This window comes from Sitodiplosis mosellana, unplaced genomic scaffold (assembly GCF_009176505.1).
Source record: "Sitodiplosis mosellana isolate CC-2019 unplaced genomic scaffold, AAFC_SMos_1.0 Smas_scaffold_30, whole genome shotgun sequence".
NCBI lineage: Eukaryota > Metazoa > Arthropoda > Insecta > Diptera > Cecidomyiidae > Sitodiplosis > Sitodiplosis mosellana.
Window position 1 is genome coordinate 3,823,911 of NW_022595272.1, and position 24,570 is coordinate 3,848,480.

Below are 24,570 nucleotides of genomic sequence, written 5' to 3' on the forward strand. Positions count from 1 at the left end.
ATTCATATATATATATATATCGTATAAGAAATGATGTGGTAAGTGTTTATGTAGAGATATTATAGCAGCGTACACACTGCAAAAGCAGCGTACACGAGCATTCGGATGGCCCATTTTTACCATGCGCCAAGGCAATGAAACATTCAATTTTTATACCCAGCTGAGGTGAAATCCGAGCAGAGTGTGTGAGATAGAGAGTGAGTGTGTGAAGTTGGATGATGGCGCATAGCGGTATGCATAAGATATATATACATATATATTCGCAATTCATATACTTTGGCGTCTGTTCTGGCCGATATATTATTCAATAGGCTTTCTCCTTGCACACATTTATCAAGCGAGTAGACCGTTCGTATAGCTTACGTATGCGCTCCCAGATTCTCATTCGCTCGCTCGCTCGCTCTTCGTACCGAAATGATAATTTATCTGTTAGATTGAACATCAAAATATATTTTGCATGAATGTACTGAGTAAAAATATTATGTAATATACACAATATTTACCAGTGCACAAGGGGTATGCCACGAAGCACGTGAAAAAAAATACTCAATACAATGTATTTTTCAGACGAGGAGAAAACTTTTTCCATTCATTTGGTATACGAAACAGGTGTTTGATTTCATTCTGGTAATTCATAAAGAAAAATCTTTGAGACGATGGAAAAAAAACACAATTTTCAAGAAAAAAGTAACAATTGCGTTGTGATATCGAAACATAGGGTATAACTAAGAACTGGGTGGATGAAAGTACGTTATAAATAAATCACAATAATAAACGCGACACATGCTAGACGCCTTACCAAGCAGACATCTGATATCAAACTAGTTATTTTCGGAAGCAAAGAATCAAACGTTGATTTCGATTACCGAAATTGTTGAAAATGATACGTACATGCGTTGAGATAAGATCAGGTGAAGCCAGTCTGTGTAATGCATTAAAGATGTAGCATACTTTGGCAAATGGTACCTCAGATTTGGCCCCAGTCAAATATTCAATACTCAATTCGCTACAGTATTATTTCGAAATGATTCGCACCACATCCACATGGCCGGTATGTATCCCCTATGTATCACGTAGCGACGATGTATTCATGTACTGTGTGCGCCAAATTCCGCATAAACATTCAAAAACACTTTGAACCACATAATCGAAACAATGCAATGGAGACGCATAGGCGCACATGAGGTGTTCATTGGAACGGACCAATGCTATAGCATATGCCAAATGCTACTCACTGTTTACAGTCTTCATTCAATTTTTTTTTTCAATAATCATATCAATAAATTCGATTTTCGTCATCGGGGCCAATCGGAATGCCTAGCTCGTTTGGAAGCAGTTTATGAATACGAAATCAGGCACATGGCTTGAGCAACCATGTTTGACGTGCATATCGAATTGATGTTCAATTTTTCATAGCAAAAAGTAACCTATACACATAACAATAATTGATGGATACGTCTTCATCAACAGGATTTTGATTGTACAAAACCATCGTACAAAAAGCGATCAAAACGGTAAATGCGCAGTTTACCGAGGGAGAGAGAGAGAGAGAGAGAGAGAGAGAGAGAGAGAGAGAGAGAGAACAAAAAACTGTAACGTTTTGTCTGTGATGGTAGTGTGTGAAAATCCAGTCATTGTTTTGTCTGTGTATTGATTGGTCGCTTTTGGAACGAAGTGTTTGTCTACAGCAATTGTTGAAATTAGCAATTAATATTGAGCTGTCCAATTGATGCGATGTGTCTATCGTTGGCGTACACTGGATTTGGCACACGGAGAGAGACAGCAATCGAGAAATAAAAACTCTGCCAGCCTATTGCCATAAAATACAAACATTGATTAATTTAGATAATACAATCGAAATTGAATTGAGCACGTAGTGGCGGTGAACAGAAAATTAAATCAACTTCGAAGCGCAAACATATGGATCGGAAAGAACCTACTTTGGTATTTGTATGAAGCGAACCAGAGGTTAACAATCTAATTAAATAAAAAAAAAAGATCAAATACCGTAACTTTGTTACATGCATTTTTAATGGTTACACCATAATAAATTGGGCAGGAGGAAAATAAATGCGTTTCCAAGACACGTTTATGTGTCCGAAATCGAAAATACTCCGTGGTGGCAGCGAAGCGTTGGCATATTTAAAGTGAATTCCATGGGGATCGCCCAAACCCATTCATAACGACTGTGGTTTTTATTTTTCTAGTTGGCTCATGGCATCCGAATCGCCGCATCGAAGAAATAAACAGAACATAATATTTAGCCGAGCCAACCAATTTCTTAAGTGGTTTTGCACATTTTAAGAAATATTACGGCGCCTTGAAACGTCAAACACATGAATTGCACCCAATTATAATCATATTAAATTCAATACGAATGGTTTTCGTCTCTTAAACCGACGACTCTTTGGAATGCCAACTACAAATACTTCAAGCGTCCTCCACTTATGTCGTCGTGTTCTATTTTTAATAAGGGTCTAGCATTGACCTTTCCCAAACAGAACCAAACATTCAATGGCAATTCCAATTACAGAGAACACGATCATTTTGTAATTGTATTAAAATAACGACCGACGGACGAGCAAACACCGACAGAGCAAACGAAAAACGAATGCATTCGATTCGAAATATAAATGTGACAGCACATTTTCGGAGAAGCACTTGACATTGCTACCGGCATAATTGGTATACAGTAGCCGTATTTTAAAATTGTTTACCGAAAGTTACTTTCTCCCGGCTTGAAAAACAGTCACGACTTGATTATTGGAACTCGCACATATAAACCTTAATTCAATTACGCGTCAGCGAGCGGCCTCTTTTAATTGTAATTGACCCAGTGAAATAGCTCGATAACAGCTGCACTCGTCAACAAACGCGCCTCAGCCAGAATGTAATTCGGCTTAATTAATCGCAGCACTGAATTGCCATTGACAGAGCGAGAGGCGAGCCGGAGCGAACAAATTTCGTTTTCCTTTTTTGATGCGTGTTGTTGTGTTTTTTTACTCAATAAAGTGGACCAATCGGCGAACTTTTTTTTGTGTCATCGTGCATGGAGGTGGATTCCCTGGTTCGGCTTTAATTTTTAATTGGATTTGTCAATGTATCGCATTAAAATTGTATTTAACACATATACTTTAACTGCAAATTAATTAGGTTAAAGAATTAAATATTGAATTATCGATGGTGAGAAGACTGAAAAAATGTGCAACGCAATAAACTGAATAAAATTTATTATTATACAATAATTAGCTGACAGCGAAGATCAATATCCAACTTAAATAATTGCTCATTGCCTTCCCTCGATTCCGTTGCTCGATTTCTTGCCACCGCATTAAAATTGATAATGACATACAAGTAAACAAATATTAACCACTGTTATCCGATTTATTTGCGCCACTCAAAGTCAACTTCCTTGGCTCAAAATTCAAGCTAGGGGAGGCGATAAGCGAAGGGAAATCATCAACCAAAGTTTGATGTTTACTTTGATAAATCACAAAATAAACTGTCAAAAACTTGGGGCAAATAAAACAGCAGGATATTATTCGGCATTCAAATCATTCGGGCTGCGTTCGTGATTTCGGAAAATTTAATTGCGTTTCGGTTGAACAAATTCAATAGCGACGCGCTCCTATCCACGCGAAATTTGATGTCTAACAAAACCTACATACAACCTATAAGCTGCTTTTTGCCTAACAATGCAACACGATTCCTTTCATTGAACATGTTTTGCTGTTATTAAATCGCTATTAATCGCCCAAGTTGATGTATCTCGTTCCGAGAAAAGAACATAAGCGTCGACGTTACGGTGTTGTTGTTTTATGAGCCTTTCAACGAACTAATGCCATTAGCATTCAATGAAAATGACATTGGAACACCGTTTGACATGTTTCGATACTTGTTTAATGACCGAATTGTTGATAAAATCTTGATAACACTAACAAGCATAGAAGCTTTTCGGCAAAGGAGAATACTCTAATTTCAAATCATAATAATCGATGGTTTACGATTTTGATGCGCGGTTCAGACACCATAATACTAGGTTTCCACTTGTCCAGACACCTCATCGCTTGCGACCGAGTCAAAGGTTGACTCTGGTCATAAATGGTCGTAAATTCTATGTTGTCTACTTTTATTCGGTCACAAGATTGAATATTTTCTTACGAATTATCCCAAGCACAAGCATATACCCAAAATCGATACATTCCAATCGAGTCATTCTCTTTGAAGTTTATTCGACTGTTTCCAGTGTCGCATTTGATCCAATTGAAAAATAAATACACATGCTGTTTTCTTTTTCTTCTATCTCTCGTCGTCTTTCGGAATCTTTCCACTTACCTTATTTTTGATGGCCATTTTTCAATCAATTTTCAATCAATATGCCTTTCCGTTTCGAAAAGCGGATGACAAGTGAAAAAAACGGAAAAAAAGCTTCTTCGAAAGTTATTAAATTAGATTTAACACGGAATCACAGTCAGTGCAATGGGAACGAGCACAAATGTTGACGCATAAATCGGAGCACGAACCATGCACAAGGAATGGAGAGAGAGAGAGAGAGAGAGAGAGAGAGAGAGAGAGAGAGGAAAGAAAGAGAAAAAAAGACTGTAGTAGCAGACGAACAGACAGTTGGCGCGTTCGCTTTCGTTTCGTTAGGTCATACAATGAATAAGCACAAATGCGGTGGAAACGAATTCCAATGATATTTGCATAAAAATCTAATTTGAAAGTAGAACGCAAACGCAAGGAAAAGTGTGTGTGTTCGAAGCAGCAGTCATCGATGGAATTATATCATTTGGCTGTGAGCGTGCCGAGTCATTTGAGAATTAAATATTAAACAAATTTCATTCTTTATCTCCCATCCATCCCATATTTCAGCGCTTACAAATGGCGAAAAGAATGTTACTCTAGTGCGTAATATTGAAACCAGTTTGGAATTTAAAATTTTACCTGAAATCATCCATTATTATTTTCGGGCGACCGAATTGTCAATGAAAATCGAAAAGTTATAAGACAACAACGATGTGGTTATAATGTTAAAACGATTTTCCAAGAAAGAAAAACGCAGCTTTAAAAGTCACTTCTTACGTCAGCTCATGACACGTTTGAAAAATTGACTCTCTTTGAAAGTGTGTATCAAGTTTCCAGCACACAAAAAATACCTAAACAAAAGTGTGCTGTTATGATGAGATTCAAGGCTCATCATCTCTAGCACTCTTGATTTGAACTTTTTGTTGCTGTTCAAAACGTGGCAAAATTGATTGGTAAACAGAAAAAAATAATAATCCAAACAACTTACGTTCCGTACTCATTTATTTTTTATGCACCCTTGGAATTCCGATGCTATTAAAGAATCTTAAACCTGCCTCCATCATTAGTGGGCATAGCGCACTTGTTATCATCTACAGAAACGCGAAAACATATGATTTGGTTGTTGAAACGGGGAATAAACAAAACGGTATGTTTTGAAAACACGGTGTGTCGCCTTAAAACATGGCAATTCTTAGAAGAGAAGCCTCGAGCACAGTCGATAAATTTCCAGTGTAAATTTATGATTATTACAGACGATTGCCGGGCCGCGTTATCTTTTATTTTTGTATTCACTATCATAAATTGGCTCCTTATTCGCTTTATGAATATGGGTCTGTGCTTCCTGCACCGTATTTCATTGTTGTGTTCTGTTGTTGGCCCAAGTGGGTGGCTGTCGAGGTGAAATCAAGGGTGTGTTTCAAGACATTCAAACGCTGTTTTTTTCCTTTCCTTCTGTCAGAGCGTGTTATGAACTGATGTCAGCAGCACTAACTAACGTCAGCTTCTGATATCAGCTGCTGACGAGTATGCGTTGCGTTGTTTCAACGCATTTGCAGTACAAAATTCGTATTCCTTTCTGGGTGCCAAGTCAAATTTGAAGCTGAAAACAACGCAACGCATACTCGTCAGCAGCTGACGTTAGTTAGTGATGCTGACATCAGCTCATAACACATTCTGTTTTCTGTCCGTTCTCATTTCGTTTGTTCGTTCGTTAATCGTTCTTGATTGTCAATATTATGGCATACTTGGAAATACAAATAGAAATTGTTTTTCAATCGACGCTGCTGTTTCGACCTATATTTTCTCTTTGTCACATTAGAATGGCACCTTTTGTAAAGCGCAAAAAAACTGATGTAATTTTGATATAGTATGGGCGGCTAATGAAATGCGGGCAACAAAAAAAAAAGAGCCATACATTAGTCGCCAACGATTGATCAGATCCATAATTGGATTATAATTATGGGCTATTTGAGCGATAGACAATTGCGTCGACTGAGATGTTTCGAAACTAGTTTCTAGTTCAAGTGGATATCCGATGAAAAACAACTATAAAATCGATGCGATTAAAAAGGACTTTAAACTTTTTTGCCGCATTCATTTCGATCCTTTTCCGTTCGAAGGGTTCCGACTAAAGCTCATTATTAATACTAATGAATACGAATCGTTTGGTTGGCCCCCTATTTTGTGACTAGCGCACAAAAACAAACGTTTTTGCTAATTATTCGGCCTTTTCCTCCGTCCTTTCCCCCATAAAACAACAAGTAACAGTCGAAAAAAAAAGTAAACCGAAACATTGCGATTCGCATGCGATGAATAATGATTTCGAGTAACTATAGTTGCCTTGTTATCCGCAACTGATGCGGAATGTGGTGCTTGTGTGAATAGGAATTTACGTTTGACCGCACCATATAAGTGCTTATATCGGTGTAATGGAATCCACATCCCTTTTTTTCTACAGCGCAACCATTTCTCTCGTCTTGTTGCTATCTCACCGAGTTTTATGCTTGTTCGCGATGTGATGTGGTTTTTGCATAAATTCCATTAGCAAAACAGATATGTGGAAAAGAGTGTGTTGTTGCTGTTTTTTTTTTTTCGGTGAACATTAAACTGGTTGTCACTACGGTTGTTGTGTTGACTGTTTTTTTTTGTTCATTCGGTAAAGGCTTCCAAAACGCAAATCACATTGATAACAATTCAACATATGGTATGCCATGAGACACTTGTTCATTTTTAATGCTTGCAACAGAGTGTAAACAACGGCAAATATTCGAAAAATATGTTAACGTCGAGGTGAATCGCATCAGCTTGCACCATTGACTACCTATTATGACTGTGTCTCCTGTCTATAAATTAAATGTGCTTTCAGCATTTGCCTTGTTGAACATTTCCACAAAATTCCAACGTTTCGCGCGTTAATCTCGCGTTTTTTCGGGAAAATCTATAAAAAATTCCCACAACAAATATAAACGATTCTTTTTGGCTGTTTCGAGCAACTGTTTAGGATCATCTTAATGCAATGTGTTCCAACCACTTTCGATCCCACATTTACATTTCGTTGATTTTATGTGCACTTGGATTTTATTTGCGTCAATTTCATCTTATTATGAGTGCGCGAACAGCAAGCAAGTCAAAGAACGAACGAACGAACGAACGTCGTCGGGGGCTCTTTGTATATGTAGATGTCGTGCCTGTGCCAATAACACATAATGTGATTTACGTAAGTCAATCAACCCACATTACCTGTGCACTAGCTCTAAACATGTATGCGTCCCTGTGTATAAGTGTATGTGTGTGTGTATTTTTGCTGTGTAGCGGAGTACGATTCTGGTTATACGATCGAAGCTTACAGTAATTGAACATTTAAACTCGTAAGAAAACAACAACATGCATTTGATTTGTTCACAGCGAAACTGAAACCCCAACCGAAACGATACCAAAATACATACACACAGCCAACGTTGAATGTTGATTGAATGTGCCGCTTATATTATACCTAGTCGAAAAGTCTTTAACTCGTTTCATGTCTAATGTGCTGGTGTAGTATGCATTTCCAGCATTTTATGTACGCTCATTTGGGAAAGTTCTGTGTGCACCTTCAAAAAACCAAAACAAAAAACAAAATGCTACATATATATCCACCGTTACCCATGAGCTATTAATTTAACGACCTCCACAAACTCGCATCACACAATGAGAACCCGACATAATTCGAGCCATTAAAATATGCAGAGAGAGAGAGAGAGAGAGAGAGAGAGTAAAAAATGACTGCAAAGACCAAAGAAAATATTATGTATGGTAATAAAGTCAACCAAAACCCATTAAGGATCTGCAAAGTGAGAAAGAATAACATCAAACAATGGCTTTAGAGACGAAAATACACATCGCGAAAAAGCAGCAGCAGCAGCAACAACAAAAGGATTTGTGTTTATATTTTTTTTCTTGCACCTATAAAAGTTTTAGGATTATTTAATTTCCCTTTTGTTTTCATTGCTGTGACTCTTTCTCTCACTGCATTTTTTCTCCTTTCTTTGCGATTCAACGTTATTATTACACATTTTTTCTCTCTCACATAGTTTTTGTATTTAAGGTCGACATAAATGTTTTTATTTTCAATAATATATTTTGCATAACAAGCTTTAAAACCAAGTCCTTTGGCTATTGATGTGTGGATTTGCATGTATATTACCGAAGTTTACAACGTATTAAATTTAATTTTTTTTTCTTCATATTCGTTATCATGCATTAATTTTTATGCAGTCAGAAAATCAAGGCAATATGATTCAACTTGTGTGATATATTGCATGGTGTTTTCGTTTTCCTTTTCTCCATACCTTGACCACATGCCTTGGCCACACTTATTTTGACACACAAAACCGAGCTCGGCGCATTTTATTTTTGTTCGGAAAACAATTACAGTGTTCTGTCATAAAAGTTTCAATCAGCACTTTAACTGTCGAGGGAAAAGCATTTGGTTCCAAAATATGCATACCATACTTCAAACAAGCGAAGAGTATCATTATTCTCTCTCAAAATAATCACTTATTGTTTGGATTGTTTTGAGAAAAAAGCTCGTTTAGAACTAATTAAATATGCATTCGAAATTATATTTCGACGCTCTAATAATAGTATTTCAGTCGAACGGGACGGCAAATGTGTCACAATACAAAAATAACAGTTGCCTATCTCAATCTGTTTGGGATTTTTTTTTTGTTGGAGTGGGAGACGTACCATAACATAATGTTTTCGTGGAAATGAAAGAGGAGTGTTTTTCCAAACACATCTAAGACGGGACGTATCACATGCGTGTCAAAGGCAATAATTAATATTAATTGTACAGAGGATGGAAAAGGGCGATACACGATTGCAAATCCCATCGGGTGTTTCACGTGGATATGCCCAAAATCCGGCCAGCGTGCGACATATGGAAATTGACCAGAAACACCACACATTTTTCATTCACTTTCTTTTTTGCTCTCACTCTCTCTCTCTCTCTCTCTCTCTCTCTCTCTTTCGCCGTTACCCTTTTCGGACTTGGACCTATGTTTCGATTCATTCATTACTTGTGTTGTTCATTTCTCTCTGCCTCCTCCATTATTCATGATTAAAAAAAAACGTTGAAAAGGAGCAAACGGATAAGAGAAAAAGAGAGTGACTGTGTGGCTGTGGCGAAAACATTACTTTGTATCGCATTCCAAACGAGCCGAATGCAAGGCCAATTATTATGGACATGCGATACCGCTTATCGAATGCGATACTTAAATTATGATTGATTTTTCTTCAACGCTCCATTTTTCGTTCAATTCACGATTTTCCACTCATGGTTTCGTTTTTTTGTTGCCATTTCCCATTTGCTTGAGCAGCTCGCTTTAATGTCACTCAACAGACCATTTTTAAGTATAAGGTAAAACTAAGAAATGTAATGCAAATTGACGAACGGGAAACAGTTTAAAGAACGGCGGACAGAAAAAAAAACAGAGAATGCTTCTTCAATTTGCCTTCAAGTTATACCATTCAACTCAGTAATAGTTCCATTTTTCAAGTTCGATTTACTGAATAAAGTACATTTAACAATTGCCTGTCAATTTACGGAAGCATTTGTCGGTCTCTTTCATTTAAATGGAGCTCTTAAACGAATAATAAACTGCCCACTAAATGAAACTAATGGGGTCGTTAGATATAGTTAAAATTTTTATGATTCAAATCGATAAATTTGAAAACTCTTAAATGTCATTATGTCTTTGATGATTCCATGGAATGACTCATTATATTCCATAAATAGCTGTTTATTATGGAAAATGAAATGTATGGAAGCATTTAGAGTTTACAATTGACTGAAGCAATTAACAAATGATAGAGAGAAATTTAGGAAAAATTCCCGATAATACTATTTCATAAATGAGACTTATTGTGGTTATCTGCACCAAATTCAAATGTTATCAAATAAAATCACAGCTCGTATAACTAAATTATTAAATGCTTGCAGTGAAAATAGAAAATACTAACAATATTGCAGCATTAACGAAGGAAAAGCATCAAAACATATATATCCATTTAGCGGAATGTTCATTCGAAATGGGCAAATGTGCTTTAATGTGTTCTTCTAATTAATTATAAACAAGCAAATAGATATTCATATGCGTTCGAGCGTGTTTTTCGCGTTCCACATTTGGTCGCGGCCAAAACCAAACAGCACACATCGGCACACATACATACACTGGTATGCGATTCGCAATCATAATTCATAATTGTATTTTGGGCGTTATTTTGCTGGGATTGAAATTATTTAATATAAATTCGATACATTTGCATGGGCATGGGCATGATTGCACTTTCTCTTGATATTGGCCACATACAACGCAAACACGGTTAACCCAATTACTAGGGAAAAAAATCGGTGTGCTCGCCTCGCTTGCTATATGCTTTACGGCATTGGAAATTCCATTAAGCTCTCTTTCAATCGCATTTAAAATGATGAATATCACTAATGTGATATGAGGTGCGATGTGCGTGATACCATTTTTATTTGTATACATTCATATACTGCTGAAGCGGCTGTGGTGTGCAGAAGCGAAAATATCATATTATTGAAATGTCCATAATTTGGTCTTTGAGTATTAGAAATTTGTGTTTAATGTACGGGTTCGATGTTGAAAACATATGGAAATGTGTCGAAATGACATTATGTGTGTGAGCCGTGTGCTTCATGCGTGGTCGAAATGAAATCATCATTTCCCCATCAATAATTCATACATGAATATGGTGTTAAGCGATTGATTCACTTTCAAGCGTTGCGTAAATCATTTTCAAGCACTTCACGATCCATCCCCGAAAACCGATTCGCCAAATTCAAATGTAATTATGTCCGTGTTGAGTGAGTGACATTCCCTTGCTTCTAATGTACAACACTGGTTAGCTATTCCACACGTCGACGATGACGACGTCGATTCATGTGTTATGCTATCAAACGGTTTTCAGCGGAAAATTGAATATGTGAACGTGATAATGTGCATCTAGTTAACAAGATCACATGAATCTTTTTGATAGGTTCAAAGTGGATGAACGCGCATAAGGTGTAATAATTGTGAGCTGATTCTATTCCTTCAATTATAATGGCCTTCTTCTCTCCCTTTCTCCTTCTTTTTGTATTTGCCACCCATGAAGTGCGCTTCAAATTGCTCATAAAAAAAATTAAATTATTTATATTTGGTGCAAAGTAAGTTTTCATGGCGAGTAAGAGAAACAGGCACGAGATAAGAGCATCTTACCGGTTAGCACACACACACAAACACGCCGAGTGAACATACTTATGAAATTGCCCAGCGGCTGGATTATATTCCAAGAACGAAGTTATAAAATTTTATTACATCTTACAAAATAATAATAATTCCGAAATGCGAAAACATGAAACACTCGATCCGAACAGTAGTAGCTCCTCCATGCCATTTGTAAATAAATCAAAATGTAATTTAACATATTTTTTAAATTATTATAGAACAGCAGCACATTCGAAACGGGGTAGGGTGACTGTTTCTTTAGTTGCAATCGAATGTTGTGTGTTTGCTATCGGCTAGCTGCAGCTATGGCCTGCAAACGATATACTCGCGTCGGAGTGAGAGTGCATGCAAGAGCAAATGCAGACGCAGCCACTATTTTGCAACAAACAATAACAATGTCCGATTCCAGTGCAATTCAGCGCACATTATTAATAAGCGTTTACACATGATGCATTTGCATTGAAATATTTATATTGTGCTCATTCTCCGTATTGTACTTGCCCCACTTACAATCCCATTCCAAGCGATTTCAATCCGTATCACAGTTCTTTTTTTTTGCCATTTGTTTCGTTTCGGTTGGAGTACAACAGAGAGACGAAATGGAAAACAAGCGCTATACAATTTTTATTTCAACGTATTATGCGTTTGATGTCATAAAATTCAGCCGAGCTGTTTTCGTTTTCGTCGCCGTCGTCTTTTTTTTTTTTTTTTGCTTTTCACAATAAACACTTATTCTTATTGTTTCGCATAGCTTTGGTCTTGCATTCGTTGTACTTGCAATGTTTACGATGTTATTTTGATTGTGCTATGTTGGAAAATATGGCACAGTATGCTGCTTGTGAACAGCCAATTACATTTCCTTGAAGAAGACGACGGAAAAATAAATAAATTTATGAATCATATGTACATGTATATGAAGCATCGTAACGACGCAATTCCATCACATTCTTTGACATTCAAAATATGCTGTCGTATTCATCGATTCAGTGGTTTAAGCTGCTTTGCTGAAGGAGAAAAAGAACGGCAGAGAAAAAAAATAGCACCGAAAATCGTATTGCCTTCAATGCTCTTTAAGACTTGGAAAACTAGATATACTCTACATATAGAAGATAGCATTTTTGGTAAATATTTGAAATATCAGCGAAATAAACACATCTTTTTTAGTGAACACGCGTGCTTGAAAGTATGCGAACAGTTTATTTACATACACTCTGGCATTACTTCGTCCCTTTTGCATCTCTTTCTCTGCTTTCTTCGCTCTTATGATATTCATTCTTCAGCTCGTTTTTTTTTTGGTTGTTGGCATTTGACTTGGAAATCCATCCATCGGACTGATAAGTGCTTGGAATATTTGCTAAATAATTTTCCATGCATTCGAAATATGAAAATCCCGTCATTTTGCGTACACAGTCTGAACCGACCACTATTTTGTCCCGATGTTGAAGGTAATGAAATGGATAGTTTATTGTCGAAATGAAAACAATGCAGAATTCCAATGTTCTAAATTGATGCGTTTTCTACGGAAATGAAATATACATATTTCTTGTCTATGTGGAAGTTTTGTCTGCCTTGGGACAGAAATCGGATTCAAAGCTACACGAAAGTCGACATGTGAATTCGCAGCAATTGCAATATTGGACTACGTCGCTTTTTCCCGCCCCTCCACAAAAAACTCTTCAAACAGCCCACAGCGATATTATCGTCCAGAATACTGCGATATCTTCGTCTCAAGCGTACGTGTAAAATGCAAATACAGTGTGTATTACTTTGACTCTCTGGAAGATAAATAAATGCATGTAGAAATGTCATGCAAATAGCACAAATAAATGTTGTTTCTTCAAGTAACTCGGTAGTGTACAGTGGCATGTGTTTGCGTCTGTGTGTATGCGAAAAATCATCGGGAAATTTGTACTCAGTGACACTATTCGCATATTCACAGTGAACGACCATATTTATGCGGTTGGACATTCCGTATTCCTTGTGTTTGATGGTTCGCGTTGCGGGCAATAAATTCGTGTGCCACCGAATTTTTCCACTGTACAAACATTGCGATGCTACCCATGTTTGTGTGTGTGTGTGTGTGTGTATCTGGTTTTTCTGGCCCAATTTGAAAACCGGTGATAAATTAAGCTTTAGTGAAAATACATAAGAGTCACGTATGCAGAATAACGTTTATTTTTTTCTCTCTCTCTCTTTCTCTTCTTTGGCCGTGAGTTGTGTGTTGCGCGCGCCATGTGAACAATGCAGATGGGTGCAAAATGCACACAACACTGCTAATATGGCGCTTCAATTCGCATTTACATTCCGACAATAGGCGAGAGAAGAAAAATTGACTTGAACTACTACTGAATGGCCATTTTTTTTAGCGATTTACACAATTCTCAACCTTCAAACTGTGCCAACGCTCGGAAATGGGTTGCCTATGAATGGAGAGGAAGACAGATAGGGGAGAGTAAGCACACGAAAAAAATATATCGAGGTTTTCTTTTTTTTTTCATTCGAACACAAACATACAAACAGAGTGAAAAAAACACTTATACGATTCTCGTTTGCTGTAGTATATCACTGCCATTTTTCTAGATTTAACGCTCTAAGTTCGCGAACCGACAGCAATGACTTCAATCGTGCACGAAATACACAATTCCCAATATTTATTTTATTCCATTTCCCCGGTGCACATTTTTTTCCCGCTAAAGTTTTTAATTTCGCCCAGCCACTTCCACACATATTAGAAAATATTGCGACAACTTCGCATATTGAACGAGCACCGGATCTCCTCAATAGCCAAACCATATCGATGCATGAATGCAGGGAAACGCGCTCTCAGCTGTGAAATAGAATCCGTACAATGTACATCTTTTAACGGAAAATCAGAAATAGATTCTCGCAGATAAATCGACGAATGGAAGATAGTTTGGTGCATTTTTCCCCAAGTGGGTCTCTCTTATTTCTGCTGCATCACAATGTAATGAAGTGTTGCTGCTTTTATTTGAACAATGGATTTTTCCATTGTCATTTTCAATAAGCTCATTACATTGCTTTGTGCATCGTGTGTCTTCGGTCATCGAAAAAGCGGCAAAACGCAGAAGAGAGAATTTCGACTGTGTAATCAGATTTGCACTTTCACAGCAGCCCATCCGATTTATGGCTCTTTACGCCGAACGTTCGTTTTTGGCAGTGAGCGCGCGTGATAACATCGCGCGGAACATGCCAGAGACAAATGGGATGCTTATAATTTGAACTTAACAACTATTGTTCGGCAGCAACCAAATAACTGTCGCGTCATAACCAAAAAAAACAGCCAAAAAGAGAATGCATTTTGCCATGTTTTGCGCTCTAACAACTTTTATGTAAATGATTGTAAATGCTAGTTTTTGTCTTTTTACTTTGCTGACTTTCAGTTCGGTGTGTGTATGTGTGCGCGTTCTTTTTTCCTCTTTTTTCCCTGCGCTTGGCTTTGTTATTGCAACCGAACGCATTACTTCACCATTTACAACAATGTTCATGCACCATAATGGTACGACACACAAATGCAGGCAACACAACAGAAAGAATAGCAACAAAACACAACAAATTGCTAGTGTCGCATTTCAAATTCTGCTAGCACAATAATAAGTAGTGTCCCATTGTTCTGCCTTGTCGGAGTTGCCATTCGCATCTCACTCTCTCACGCTCAACGGCAAATGAGAATAGAATTATGAAAATGCGTTGACATTTGGACGCTTTATTTCTCATTTGCATGGAATGAAGTGCATTTATGCAACAAAATACATCTTCCATACAGTTGTTCGAGCAACTTGAAGATTTCTTAAATTCCTAACCCGACAAAATGATAAATAAACAGCTCTCTTTTGTACTCCATCTAATTGTCCCATATTTTCTTGTATTCTTTGCAGATTTTTTGCCATCGTGGAATTAAATATGCTTTTGGTAAGTGTTCCTGTCCTACTTTATTTTGTTCCATGTATATGATTCCAATTTCCATGGCAGGAGAATTTCGTCGACACATTTTTGTGGCTGCTCTCGGTTTTTGTGCTTTTTCATCCATTGTATGTGTGTAGGTTATAAGTGAGCTGTTGGATTTTTTTGAAAAAAGTAAAAATTCGGTAATTACATAATAAAATTTTCAATTTCCAGCAGTTAGTTTCGATTTTGGATTTTCAACTCCGACTTGACATTCAAAAGAAAATTGAAATCTTCGACTCGATACTTTGCACGCGTGCTTACCGAAGCATACTTTCAAAGTCGATATTATTTCTTTTCGGAAAAAGTCAAAGCTGGAAAAATATTTTTCTCCTTCAATACGTTTATTTCATTGAAATTTCTGTGTGTGTATGTGTGTCAAGAGAAAAGTAATGTGAAGCAAAAAAAAAGTCGAGAAAACAAATTCACTTGGAGGTAGAAAAATTGCGATGGAAAAAAATAAATAGAAAACTCAAGATAACGAAAGATGAAAAAGAATCAACAAAATGCTTAAGAAAAACACTTGAGAAAAAATGAAACAAAACAAAGCGAAAACTCCCTTTGCAAACGCAAACCGTGTGCTAAACGCAACGAAGAGAAGTTGCAATTCAATTTCAGCTCTTGTGAACTTCACTCGTGTCCCGGAATCGCAATAAACTTTCGCATTTCAAATGCTGGACAAACGAAGAAAAATGTACGTACATTTGCCGGGACGAAAATGTAATATTTTCTTCGGAGCATGTTGACGTCATCGCATTTTATCAAATTTGTCAGCCGAAAATTAATGCCGTCAAATGTTGATTGGCACTAAGCTTGGCCAGCACAAAATTACCAAAACCCCTTGAACGAAAAAAAAAACAGAAATGAAGAGAGAGAGAAAAACTTCGGTCGTCTCTGGGGCCCGAAATTACGGGAAAATCATTAACTAATTCAGTCTAACTGTCAAATGAAAATGTGTTTCTGTTTCGATGTGCGAGCATGGGAAAAATGAATGCGAATACCGGAACGACGGAATTTATTGTATTGTCAATACAGTGTCATAAAAACATCAGCAACATTTTACGTTTATTACTCGAAAATGTCGTCTAGTAAAGTGAGTTTTCTCTCTTTCTCTCGATCTTTGCCCGTTGTTGTGCGTTTGTTTCTGTTTCTTCCCTTTTCCTCGGTTGTTGTTGTGTGTTGTCGGTAGCTTTCATCGCACCGTCGATAATATGAACAACATACGGCATTTATATTTGGCTGTTGAACATTGACTTATGCTTCAATACACGACAATATGCTCGATTGTGTCCGCACCATGCATTATCTAATGAAATATTTTCCACTCACGCACATATTTTACGTTCTCGTGCCGTACGGACAAACGCGAGCGTGGCCGTTTTTCTTTGTTTTTCACGGGCTTTTTGTCCCATTTAGTTTTTCCTTTTGATCTTTTCTCTTTTTGACTAAAAACAGAAACAAAAACAGTACGAGCGTGTTGATTTTTATTCGTGTTTATTATTCTTGCTCAGCGTGTGGGCACCATTGGCGTCTTAGCGAAACAACAAAGCGATACACAACAAAACAACACCGAGAAGGAACGAAAAGTAACGCCAAGACGAGAAGAAATGCCAAAATTTCGATATTAATACAATGGAATTGATAAGTAAATATAATAAAGAAATGTTCTGATAATATTTGCGCGGAATTCGTTTATATATTACATTTTTCCGTTTCTCTTTTGTTCTCTTTGCCACTGACGCTCTCTGCCATCAGCTGCGCTAATTTTGATTCTTTTTTTTTTACCGAATTTCATGCGAGCGAAAGAGAGTGCTTTTGTTATTTTTATTTTTGTGTTCCTCTGTGTTTCCCAAATGTATTTTTCATACGATGGATGGCCATCGGCCACGGTTTGTCATTATTTCATGGTGTGTTACGTCTACGTTATGTTATATGTGGCACATGACGACAGTGGCGATGCGACAATTTTCGTTTGTTCGTTCGTTTTTATTTTCTGTGTGCTCTGCTGCCCTTTTTTCCCATTACTCGCTAGCTGCCATTTGTTATTGTTGCCCGATGGACGCGGAATGATTTTTTTCACTCCCATTCCCTCATTCTAGTCGTGTCGATCGTTGTTTGTGACCATTGTCAGAAAGAAAAATGTCAATTGAAGAAATACAAACAATGAAAAATGACACAAACGAACTGCATACAAACATAAAAGAGCTGATTTCATGTGGCCGCACTCGCTTTCGCTCTCCCACTACCTCCCCCTTTCATTCATTGTATCGGTTGATCGTTACCGCTGTATATGTGTGTGTGTGTGCGTTTTTCTCTCTCTCTCTCTCTCTCTCTCTCTCTCTCTATCGCCTCATCCATTCTTTGCTTAACTGATTCTATTGACGTGTCCAATTCAAGTTTTATTTCGAAATCACACATCAAGCAAAACCATTTTTCTTTCTCCAAATCAGTGGCTGGCCATCTATATCGTGTTCTTGGACTTGGTGCGCTCTGTTTGTTGGACGAGTGCGCCGCGTTGATGATAGAATGCTCCATTGCATGTGCTCCAGAATTTTTGTAAATTCGTTTATATTTTCTTATGTTTTTCGTTTTCATTTTATTTATTAGTTTAACTGCAGTATGGCATGCCATTCACGTATCCAGCTTCAGCTAAATAAATCTCGATCAAATCGTCGACAACATCAAAAAGAGATTACATTATTCGTAAATCTTTTAAGACAATAAACCATTACGAATGTGATATGCTGCAATTCAATGTTGACCAAATAGATTACTTTGAAATTGAACCGAGAATTTTCTCTCTCTCTCTTTCTTAATTTCGATTCGGACAGCAATTGCTACCTTTTGTTCGTCAGTCAATGAAATCGGAGACTAAGCTCGGCAAATAATTTAGATCAATAGACCACACTGTGATTTTGAGACAATATTTTCATTCAATTTAAATAAATTGAAGCTTTTGATTGTGTGCCAATGAGAACGGATAAGAATTGATTGCAGCGTTAACGTTTGCACATTCGGTTTGTCACAAAAGCCGACACATTTATTACACACTCACACTCACACCGGAGGAGGTGGGGATAACAAGTCGAGAAAGTGAGTGTGAATGAGTGAGCAAAGCGTAAATGGAATCGGATAATAAATGGCAAGGATTTAAATCGTCGGCAGCCGTCGTTTGACGAGAAAGTTCATACCAAATAAATAGGTAATTTGTTTGGTTTTTATTCGGTGCGTAACAAACGAGAAAAAAAAAACAACACGCTTGATTCGTTGTTACCCATGGATTACTGTGCGCCAGTAAATTAGAAGAATAATTTCAGCATTTAGTTTTATTGTCGAAATGACCTAGCATTGAACGTGCTCGGTTTTTTTCCCTCTATGTATATAATTCATTGTTTGACCAAAGTTTATCGTTCGAATTAGTTTGATTGAGTCATTACTTTCTTTTATAGACTCGATTTCATATCATTTCAATTCAGTGAATTGCGTCATTTCATTATCCCGAACGACAATCAAGCCTATTCATGTGGTTGCTCTATTCATGTGGTTTAGATTTTTCTTTGTCGCTCACGCGCGCTCTCCCCTCCTCTATTCCTCTAAAATCGAGTTTCAATCAAGATTTAAATAATGAATGATCCACAATTCTCTGGCTCATAAATGTGTATGGTATGCATTGCCAGCAATGAATTATTTTGTCACATATCATACGAATTAAAGAAATCCATGCAAAAAAAAAGGCTCCGATATGAATTTGGGTCGTAGTTGTAATGGTTTTAAGATTTTTCATTCGTCGCTTCCGCAGCTCTTTCTCTTCCGTTTGCCGTTGGGTTTTTCCTCGTCTTTCGTTCACATTTTCACATATATAATATTCATTCATCTTGAACATAGTCTCGCTCGAATTTCGTGTTAATACCAGCGATTTAGGCATTAAACCATTGTAAAGGCTTGACATCTATTCACATTTTGAGAAATTATGTTGCGAAATATAAAGTTTCTCTTGAATGATTAATCATTCTAACCGATTACAAACAATCAAAAACGAGCATTTCTCGAGCACATTTTTGCTTCGAGAGCGATCGTGCGTTCATTGCGATATGGAATTTTTTGGCACGCGCACAACACACTCGGCATTTAACAGTGCGCCAAAGCCAAAAACTTTACATAAAATGCCTGCTGGATATAATGAATGCACCCGATCCTTATTTAAAAGGCATTTTATTGCTGGCCTTTATAAGTGTGTGTATGACGGTGGGACGGCCGGTGTGTGTGCATATGACAAATTATACACAATGACATATCTGGTAGAAAAAATCACATTCCTCGCCGAGAAGTTGCAGAAGAAAATTCCAAAAGCCATTATTGGGCAACAATAGTCTCTGGGTGGCTCGTGGTGAGCGCGCGCTCGGGTTCAGGGGATTCTACAGAACCCGGTTCGTTTACAGCATTTGCATGGGCGATATTATAATGGTAACATTTAAATTATCATTATTCATTCAAAAATCAAGCACCATTAATTTCAACTTAGTTCACTTTTGACGCAATCACGATTAAAAAATACTTTTCTTTTTGCCCGATTCCCTGACAGTTTCGCTACTTTCTTATTCGACTTTTTTTTCTCATTCGATGGCTTTTCTGCATGCTAAATATTCCGAGCACGACAAAATAGCGAACGCGCTTCCTGAAAAATCGAAACGAATGAAGACGCAAATGATGACGAACAAAAAACACCAACTAATTCGATAATGTCATTTAACATTATTTTATATTTTTTGTGTGCAGCTCTCGGTGCGCTTTTTTCTCGGCTTATCTATTAAGGATTTTTTTGAAGCAGTTGCCGTACAGTTGAGATTGGTAAGCGAACGAAACGACCGACCGACCGTTTTTGCAATGTCTGTGTATGGATTTAATGCCGAATTAAAAATAATATAAACGGAAGCTGTTCGTGTCGCGTGCTTAATGGTGCTCGTGACGAGTTTCGAGCTGCTACTGCTGGAATTTTGCAAAAAAGACACATACACAAATCAGCCAAACCGTAGCAACAGTTGTGTGTGCTTCGACACACTAATTTTCACTTGTGCAGTGCACGAACCACTTTTCCATACAATTAAACGAATTAAATATGTGCGAATATATACATTTAGCCCGTATCGCACACATGTGTGTGTATCGCTGTATATGTGGATGTGTGACAAGAGACACTGGCTTGGGCTGCCTTGACTTGTTTATTTATGCCGACAAAAGAAGTAATAAACTCGATAAGTTCGCATTTGCTCGTGTGTTAAATGACTCTCGCTCGCTTTCTCCCATGGATGTGCGGTGCATACACAACGCTTTCGATTCTCTATTGTCTTGGCTGTTTGTTGGCATTGTCGTCGTCATCGTCATCATCATTGCTAATACTGTCGATGCCACTGCTGCTGCCGTCACCGCCATCGTCAACTTCGCCTTCGTCTAGATCGCTCCTTCTCATTCCTCCACCGGGGATATTCTCTCTGATGGCGTCAATTGCAATGCCTTTAAAACGGTATTGCTTGAAAAATGTATATAAGTCGGTGTTCGCTTTCGAAATTCGCATGCACGTTATGCTAAATACATGCAGACATCGTGTCAATATTATTTGCCTGCCATTATTCTATTATTACCTAATCTAGTGATGACAATGGCGTACATTTTCATTGCCTCTTGCCATTCAGCGACCGAACGACGGCCCATTATGTGCATGGGCCATGTGCTTGAGTATGTGTGTGTGTATGTGTGTATGCTGTGTTAATCTTGCAAACATTTACCAAAGCCGTTGCTTCATATATTATTGAATACATTGAATAGTGCATTCAGAGTCGGCACAAGAATGAATTAAAATTAGCATCGAATATATGTTGTCACATGAAGTTTTTATGAAGGAAAAATTGTGTACTCTCTGAGCGATAGATGGATGGATGGATGGATTGAAGGCACTGCTTCACTTCTCCGACCAGTTTTAATCTATGTGCAAATGTGCCGATGTTGGCTCTTCCGTTCGCATAGAAAATGTGAACAATGTGCTCTCATATCACATTTCGATGTGTCATCAGCATCGCCCCAAGTTGTTCACCAAACGACAGAGGAATGCGTCGCAGCGCTTGAAACAGTTGTTGTAACGAGCATCAATCCAGATTATCTGGGCGATGAACAAGATGAAGAGAGAGAGAGAGAGAAAACGAAGAATTATTTTCTTTTCTATTCTTGTATATAAAGAAAATATTTTCAGGTTGTTTTCCGGGTTTTTCATCGCTCATCGCTCATAATCCACCGAAGAGAAGTTATTTTTGGGTTTTCTGGTTCACCATTTTCATGGCATGAACTTGTTTCGGTTTTGACACGATAAAATAACATACATGCTACATAACATCTTTTGTACTCATGCCTAGGGGCATTTCTCACGAAAAGAATGAATGAATTCTTATAAATTTTTAAAAATTTCTTCCATTCGGGCCGATTCGATCAATTTTTATCAATTCGTGTAAATAAATGTTCATTTACACTGAACTTGTGTTCTGGAAGTGGGTTTTGGTGGATCTCAAGGATTGTTCAGAACTGCTCCCGGTTCTGGAAGTGGATCTTCAGGATGGGTCAGGGCATTGTCAAACCGGATCTGGTCCATCCTGAGGATTCACCAAAACCCACTTCCAGAATCGGGAGCAGTTCTGAACGATCCTTGAGATCCACTAAAACCTACTTCCAGAACACTTTTATTCAAGCAATATCGTCATTTCAGTACATTTTCTTACAATTTCAATAAAAAAGAAGAAATAATAGACATTTTTGCACATTTGCTCAAATTGTTTGTGTGAGAAATGCCCCTAGACTCATGCTTTCGTCATGAAAAACTTTGTCGCCTTTCACACAAAAAAATGCTAGCAATATTCGTGCTTCAACATCCACTTCGTTTACTAAAATATTGCGCAGGCATTTCAATTTTTATTGAAGCACAAACTTTGATTCGTTTTAAAAAAAAATTTAAAAAGTGCAGAATTGTTTAAAATGAAAACACAAACTCACATCTCGTTTGTACAAAACAAATAGTTTTGATTAAGTTTTAAAATTATTTTCATGTTGTAATCATATACATTTATATAGTTGCAGTGGCAATAAACGACGACTTTATTCAAACATGGACAAAGCATTCCAAATACAAACACAAATGCAGGTCATGTGAATTGCTTTCAGTAACGCATACCTCATCTTGTTCAAATATATATATTACGTATGAAAAAAAAAAATGAATCCAACATGTAACTAAGCGTTTTATTCATTCCATTTTCAAATGGTATGTGTGGTAGCCCTTGTTATTGACTCGATTTAATCGAATTCCATTCATACGCATCACCTCATTTACAACCAACTTAATATTCTCCTTCGTTCGAATTCCGAAAACCGATAACAACTCCCGAGCCGGAGCTCATTTCGTGAAAGAAAGTGCGAATCCTTTGAAAGCACGCAATCAACATGAATGGAAATATAAAAACGGAGAAAAAGAAAGAGAATGAAAATAAACTCCGCTCGTTTCCGTTGATGGTTTCATTTCGTGATTTCAATTCGTGCCAGAGTGGAAAATTCAATTGACGTGCACGAACGTATGCGTTACGAGGCTTTTGTTACAATTAAAAATCGGATCGAAAACCGTGATGTGTGGAAATACTCCTTTTTTCACTCGTTTCCTTTATTAATTATACGTTCGCTTTAAAATTCATCACGGCCAATTAAAAAAACATTCAATCAAGTGAGTCGAGAATTATTAAACAGCAGGAAATTTGTCACATTTCGCTGGCGAACGACCCATTTACTCTGTTTACTCTTTTTCTCTCCTACTCCGTCGATCTCCTCACTACACTCTGTTTCTCTTTCGGTGAGCAATTTTACCGACGGTTTCATCATTCATGTCGATCTGTAGTCACATCAATTTTTCAACTTTTGAAAAGTTGAAATAAAAAACGCACTGCACTCACTGTGACACTTGAATATAAAAATCGGCGCACGAAGGTCGTCCATTTTTACCCATGAATTTCAGCTGCTCTCGTTTTTTTTTCATTTCTATTTTTCAATGTATTTTTTGCGTTACAGTTCTTTCCACACACAAAAAAAAACGACATGGAGTCGGAAATTTCCATATTTTTCATTAAAAACAATCCTGATGGAGTCAATGCACGCATACGCTAAATTCCATCACCAAAGATTTATTTTAAATGTTATACCGATTAATATAAAATGGCTGGCAAAATTTAAAAAAAAAATCCGTTTTCACGAAAAGTTCATTGGTGCACCATTGCTACGATGTTCCGGCGAACGGTTTGTTTCTTGAGTTTGTTGGCAATTTCGTTTTAGTTACTTTACAAAACGTTTAACAATGTTGGCAATGCTCAGTTGAGCAAAATGCACTTAACATCCAAAGTAGACATGTAAGCCAATCGACAAACTATTCAAAGTAAATCCATTTTGGTCTTGTGAAATTGACCCACTCTAATTCTTTCATTGCATTTGTAATCCCATAGATTGTTTTCCCATTTAGAATTCTTATCATTTCAACCGAAGGCTATTCAAATTGGATTGCTCCGGCTGAGCACCAGTTCAATTATAATTTAGATCAATTTTGATAGATTGCAATAATTCGATTCGAATATCTTGCTGTACAATTACTGAGTATTCAACGCTTAATGCACAATGAACTTCACTGAATTCCGAGAATTATTGCTTTTCATTAAATTTCAAATGTATTTTAAACGAACCCATAATGCTCAAATGAATCGGAAAAAGCATAAGCTCCTTCCATCAATACGATGCAGTTTTATCGATTGATTGCCACTCGTTAAGAGATATGTCATAAATTCCATTGGGCATACATATTGAAAATATGAACTAATCGAAGATTATTGTTATTGATAAAATGCATTTCTTGATACTATTTTCTGAATTGATCCATCCGACAGATTTCGAAGTAAATTTCTATAAAAAGAATGTTGTAACATACACTACCGTGCAAAAGTTTGGAACCACT

At 37.2% G+C, this 24,570-nt stretch overlaps 1 protein-coding gene across 3 annotated transcripts in view; it reads left to right on the forward strand.

Moving 5' to 3' along the window:
- Positions 1-24,570, forward strand: part of LOC129568982 (irregular chiasm C-roughest protein-like) — a 110,391-nt gene that overhangs the window by 72,171 nt on the left and 13,650 nt on the right. For all 3 annotated transcript variants that reach the window (XM_055447330.1, XM_055447333.1, XM_055447331.1), the window contains exon 3: positions 15,476-15,509. The gene's annotated coding sequence lies outside the window, so the exon portion shown is untranslated. The remainder of the gene's footprint in view (positions 1-15,475; positions 15,510-24,570) is intronic.